Genomic DNA, 6,992 nt, shown 5'->3' with positions numbered 1-6,992 from the left:
GTGTGTGTGTTGAGATAAGGTTTGGGATTGACCTGTGATGCCTCTGTATGAGTATGTGTGAGTGTGTGCATGAGTGTGTGTACGTGAGTGTGAGTGTGTGCATGCGTGAGTATGAGTGTGTGAGTGTGTGTGTGTGTGTTGCAGTCTGGTTCCTTTACCCCTTGAGCACTCGGTTCCTCAGGTCTTCTGTGAAGATTATCTCCCATAAGTGACATTAGAGCTCTTGTCACCGTTGACTTCCGTTAGGCTGCTCACCTGCTTTGTGTTCTATGAGCTTCCTATCTGTTCTATTGGATTAAATATCTAACACTGTGCTAATACTGCCTTTCATATATCTTACTAGTAAATCTTGAAATTTGGTATAATAAGATCTGGAATATTTTTCTTTTTCTCGAAATTGGTCTGTCGCTTCCTTGTTTAGTTTCAAGCAAGTGTGTTGTTTTTTACACCATGCTGGGCTTTGGTGGCAAAGACGTTGAATCTGCACACTGCTACATTTTCTGATTCATGGATTTGGCATGACTCTCTGTTTACTTAGATCAGTTTTTAATTGCTGTGACTAATAATTTATACTTTAAGTCTACAGGAAATACACACATTTTTATTACCTCTATTCCAAACTATTTCCTGAATTTCTTGCCATTATAAATGATATTCCTAAATTTGCATTTCTAATTATTCATTTCCAGGACTTAGAAATACGATTGATTTTTTTTTCATATTAGTCTTGAATCTTGTTACCATGCCAACCTCACTAATCAATCCTAGTGGTTTTTTTTCTGTTGATCCATTTGGATTTTCTTTATAGGAAGATGATAAATTTAGGGAGGGAAAGAAAGAGAAAGAGAGAGGGAGAAAGAGAGAGAGAGAGAGAGAGAGAGAGAGAGAGAGAGAGAGAGAGATATCAGGCTCACCTTTGATATCTTTTCAGTCTATGAGGCTTTTATCTTATTTTATTTTTTCTCGTCTGTTTGCACCAACTGGAGCCTCTCTTGAGCTGTTTAGAAGAGGGAATCTTTACCTGATTTTCAAACTCAGGTGAAAACAGGGTTTTCTACCATCAAGCTATGGTATTAATTCTGAGCTCAGAGATGTCCTCACTGGGGCTCTGGGTGCTCCCTTCTCGGCTTAGTTTATGATGTGATTAGTTGGGGAGGGGTTCGCTTTAAACCATGAAGGAGTGGGCAATTTTGTCTTATCCCCCCCCCGTGTGTGTGTGTGTGTGTGTGTGTGTGTGTGTGTGTGCAGGTGAATTCACCTCTGTGCACATTTGGAGGTCAGAGAAAGGCATTCTCCTGTATCATTCTCTGTCTTATTCTTTGAGGCAGGATCTCTCCCTGCATCTGGAATTCGTGGGGTCATATTTCAGCTAGACTGGCAGCCAGTCAGCCCCCCTGATCTTCCTGTATCTGCTATCCCTGTTCCACAGTGCAGAAGTTATAGGCACAAGCAAGACCATATTTGTCTTGTGATGTGAGTGCTAAGATCTGAACTCTCGGATCCTCGAGTTTATGCATCAAACCCTCCTAACCACTGAGTTCCCCCAATGCCTTCTCTATGTCTTTTATTCTGTTTTACTTATTAAAATAATAAGATATATTGAATTTTGAGTGTCAAACAATTGTGCATTCTTAAAAGAAACTTCACTTAGTCATGAATTAATCTGCTCCTGTATTCTCATGTCTGACTTACTTTATCTTGGTGAGTACCGTGGTCTTTGTGGACATGGGTACTGACTGGAGCTTTCCCTTCCTCTCATGGCCTTGGGTTGGGCATCAGGGTACTGTTTGTTTCATAAAAGGAAGTAAGGAATTTTCTCTCCTCCTTTGTGACTGAGGGGTTTCCATTGATTTGGTCCTGAGCTTAGATGCTTTATAAAATTAACCACTGAAGCCATCGAAAGCTAGATATGAAATGGGAAATGGTGTGGGTGAGATTTCTCAGCAGGTAAAGGTGTTGGCCACCAAACCAGTCTTTGATACCTGGGATCTCACAGAGGAAGGAGACAACTGATTTCCTAACGTTGTTCCCATCCTCCTTTCCACATGAACACTGTGGCATGTATGTTCACACACACACACTCACACACACAATGTATTTATAAAGATGTAATTTAAAAGGAACGAGAACCTGAATGTGGGCTCTAAAGTCAGTAACAAAACAAATATGTTTGCCTTAACTTCTTTCCAGTATGTGCTGGATTCTAGACAGAGGTGAGAAAAAAACAACGAAAATCAGCCATATTTAGAAGGTAAGATGTAAAGCCATTTCTGTTTTTATAATACATAAAATGATATAGTGAAATGATATATTAAGAAAACAGAGAACACACACATTTAAAGCTAATAAATGATGTTTGTCTTATCCCCCCCCCATACATCAGATACACAATCTGAGATTCATGCACACAGATTGATGGTGCTTCTTTACGTTAGCAAAAAGTTACCAAAAAATGAAATAAACAATTCTGTACAATTCTGTGCATAATAGTATATAAAATACAGTTCTTATAAATCACTTTAGTCAAAGAAGAGAAATGTTTGCATACATACACAGAGAGGTGACAGAATACTGTTTTAAGACACTGAAGAGCTGGATAAATGGGGAAGATAACCCATGTTCATGGATTACAATACTCCATGTTGGGGCTGGAGAGACGGCTCAGCAGTTAAGAACATTGACTGCTCTTCCAGAGGTCCTGAGTTCAAATCCCAGCAACCACATGGTGGCTCACAACCATCCGTAATGAGATTGGATGTCCTATTCTGGTGTGTCCGAAGACAGCGACAGTGTACTCATAAATAAAATAATAAATAAATCTTAAAAAAACAATACTCCATGTTGTTGAAAGGACAGAGCTTCCCAGAGTGAACACTCTCTTCTGAAAGTCACTTGGAAATGTAAAAGACTCAAAATAGGCCAAACAAAGCTGGTGAGGATGGACAAGAAGACAGACCACACTTTATGTTCTGATTTCGTTTTTTTTTTCCCTTCCTTTCTCCCGCTCACTCTGGCCCCGCTGTAGCTGTCTTCTGACACACTATAAGAGAGCATCAGATCTCATTACAGACTGTTGTGAACCACCATGTGGTTGCTGGGATTTGAACTCATGACCTCCAGAAGAGCAGTCAGAGCTGAGCCATCTCACCAGCCCTATGTTCTGATTTCAAAAGTTATGATAGCACACAATTAAGCATACTTTCTTAGTTAGGATTTTACTGCTGTGAACAGACACCATGACCACAGCAACTCTTATACTGACAACATTTAACTGGGGCTGGCTTACAGGTTGAGAGGCTCAGTCCATCATCATCAAGGCAGGAGCATGGAAGCATCCAGGCGAGCATGGTACAAGAGGAGCTGAGAGTTCTACATCTTCATCTGAAGGCTGCTAGAAAAAGACTCACTTCCAGGCAGTCAGGATGAGGGTATTAAAGCCCATGCTCACAGTGACACACCTACTCCAACAAGGCCACACCTATTCCAACAATGCCACACCTCCTAATAGTGCCACACCCTGGGCCAAGTATATACAAACCACCATGTTCCATTCCCTGGTCCCCATAGGCTTGTTCAAACACATGAGTCTGGGGGGGGGCATATCTAGCCATAGCATAATAAAAATACACTTAGTTCAACTTCCAAAGTCCCTATAGTCTATAGCAGTCTCAACAATGTTGAAAGTCCAAAGTTCAAAATTTCTTCTGAGATTCATCTAATCACTTAACTGTTATCCACAAAGCAAGACAGGAAACCAGCTGGACAAACTCCAAACTGCATCTCCATGTCTGATGTCAAAGCGGTCTTCACATCTCCAACTCCTTTTTCATCTTTGTTGACTGCAACAGACCTCTTTCTTCTGGGCTGGTTCCACTCCCTGTTAGCCGCATTCCTCAGGAGATAGCCCACAGCTTTGTCATCTCAAACATCGTGGAGTCTCCAAGTCAACCTCAGCTTCGCAACTTCTTCCAATGTCTGGGATCCACACATGCTCTTCTGGGCTCCTCCAAAGGGCTGGAGTCACTTCTCCAGCTCTGCCCTAGGTAGCACTCTAAGCTCTGGTCGACTCCACTCCCCTGCTGCTACTGTTCTTGGTGATCATTCCATAGTACTGGCAAATTTAATACACTGGGGTCTTTAACTGCAACTAGGCTTCGCCAATAGCCTCTCATAGGCTCTCTTCATGGTGCCAATTCTTAAGTTCTTTGCATGACCCCTTCAGTCCTGGGCTGTCAATTGAAACTGAGGCAGCACCTTCACCAATGGCCTTCCATGACTTCTCACAGTGCTGAGCCTCACCTGCTCTTCATGACTCCTTCATGCCTTCAAATCCAGTGCCACCTGGGTGACTCTCATACATGACCAAGTCTAGATGCAGCAGGAGGTACAACCTTGGCTATCTCTGGAACACAGCTTCTTTGTGGTCTCAGAAAACACTTGCCAGAAAATTTTGTGTCAGTGATGCTGATCTCTTCTTAATCACCACTAATTTCTTAGCTCCAGCTAACAAGGATCAACTGTCCCAGTAGTCCCTTTTATTCTTGACTCTAAAGCCAGAGCCAAATGACCAAACCTGGAAAGTTCTGCTGCTTGCTGGGCTGGAACACGCCCCCCCCCCTTATTTTATAATCAGCTTTCTGTTTTCCAACTCCTTCACTGCCTAAGCTTAGCTGTCCTGAAACTTACTCTGTAGATTGACCTTGAACTCAGAGATCTACATAGCCCTGTCTCCTGGAATTAAAGATGTGTACAACCACACCTGGATTTAAGCTTTTCTTCAGCTAGAACTTGTTCCGTCCCAGTCTGGCCTTGAGCTCAGAGATCTGCTAGGCTCTGTCTCCTGGGATTAAATGCATGGACCTAAGTTTAGCTGGATGGGATCTTGCCCCAGAGTCCTACTCCCTTAATGTTATCTCCTAGAACACAGGAGTCAGCTTCATTCTATTTCTTGGTGCCCCTTTAATATTTGAACCATATATTTTGTATTTTTCCTTTCTCAGTTTGCTCCTTTTCATTAAAATGCTCTTCATAAGAGTGAACTTTAGTAACCACACAACAGAATTTATACCAAGCTGTTTTGAGACTTCTTTTTTCAAAGCAATTCATCTAAACCTCTTCACCTTAGCCTCAGGTAGACTCTTTGGACAGTGGCAAAAGGCAGCCACATTCTTCACCAAAATACCACAAGAACAGTTTCTATGCTACATACTGAAATTCTTCTCCACTGAAACATTTTGGGCCAGGTCTACATAGTTCAAATTACTCTTAACAATAAAGTCTTCCATATTCCTATTAGGATGGCCATTAAGCCTCCATTTAAAGGATTTCACTGCTTTCCAAATCCAAAGCCCCAGAATCTGTATTCTTCCTAACACAGTCAGGCCTATCACAGCAATTCTCCAGTCCCTGGTACCAACTTCTGTCTTAGTTAGAGTTTTACTGCTGTGAACAAACACCAAGGCAACTCTTATAAGGACAACATATATTTGGGGCTGGCTTACAGGTTCAGAGGTTCTGTTTATTATCACCAAGGTGGGAACATGGCAGCATCCAGGCAGGCATGGTGCAGGAGGAACTGAGAGTTCTACATCTTCATCTGAAGGCTGCTAGGAGAAGACTGACTTCCAGGCAGCTAGAATGAGGGTCTTCAAGCCCACACCCACAAGACTACACCTACTCCAACAAGGCCACACTTCCTAATAGTGTCACTCCCTGGGCCAAGCATATTCAAACCACCATACACACTATAGTTAAGACAGCATGGTCCCATGACACAGAGGTTCACATGCAGATTAATGGAAAATAATTGAGAATTCAGAAATAAATCCATGTGTTTGTAGTCAGGCAATCTTCAACAAAGACACAGGCTCTATTCAATGGTGATAAAACATACCAGGACAGCTGAACAGTTACATGCCAAAGATGAAAGGGCCATCCTTCAAGCTACAGCCATAGATTAGCTGAACTCATCTAAAGTCCTAATGCATGGGCAAAACTATAAAACTCCTGGGAAGAAACATGAGTATGACTCTTCTTAATTTTGGATTAGGCAATGGTTCCTTAGTCATAACCTCAAAGGACAAAACCAGAAAAAAGAACAGATTCCTCAGATGTCATCAAAGTGAGGAAGCTGTGCATCAAAAGACACTATAAAGAAAGGGAAAAGGAGATTAGAGAGATGGCTCAGTGGTTAAGAGAACTGACTGCTCTTCCAGAGGTCCTGAGTTCAAGTCCCGGCAACCACATGGTGGCTCACAACCATCTGTAATGGGATCTGATGCCCTCTTCTGGTGTGTCTGAAGACATGTACAGTGTATTCATATAATAAATAAATAAATAAATAAATAAATAAATAAATAAATAAATAAATGTATGGGGGAGTGAGTAGAGAAACCCTTGGGCTAAGAGAAAGAATTCTGCAAATCACAGAAATTATACTCTTAGGTACACAAGCAAGAGAAATAAAACATAGGCTTACACTTGTTAAGGGATATTGGTAGCAGCACTGTTCACAGTAATCAAAACATAGGAACAAAAAGACAACTGTCTCCTGAGTAATAAGTGGACAGATGTGTCTGTGTGTCTGTGTGATGGAACATTATTTGGACATCACCAGGAGTAGAGTGCATATAGTTGAATCTTGTAAAAAAAAAAAAACCTATTCTAAATGGAAGAAGACAAAGAATAAACTTTGCCATTCATTGCACAATTCCATCCATATAGGTTGCTTAGCATGACCATGGGACATATAGGTTGCTTAGCAAGACTGTGGGACATATAGGTTGCTTAGCATGACCATGGGACATATAGGTTGCTTAGCATGACCATAGGACATATAGGTTGCTTAGCATGACCATGGGACATATAGGTTGCTTAGCAAGACCGTGGGACATATAGGTTGCTTAGCATGACCGTGGGACATATAGGTTGCTTAGCATGACCATAGGACATATAGGTTGCTTAGCATGACCATGGGACATATAGGTTGCTTA

Source organism: Grammomys surdaster, unplaced genomic scaffold (assembly GCF_004785775.1).
Source record: "Grammomys surdaster isolate TR1022 unplaced genomic scaffold, NIH_TR_1.0 273, whole genome shotgun sequence".
NCBI lineage: Eukaryota > Metazoa > Chordata > Mammalia > Rodentia > Muridae > Grammomys > Grammomys surdaster.
The sequence above is the reverse complement of the archived record's forward strand: the minus strand, read 5'-3'. Positions refer to the sequence as shown.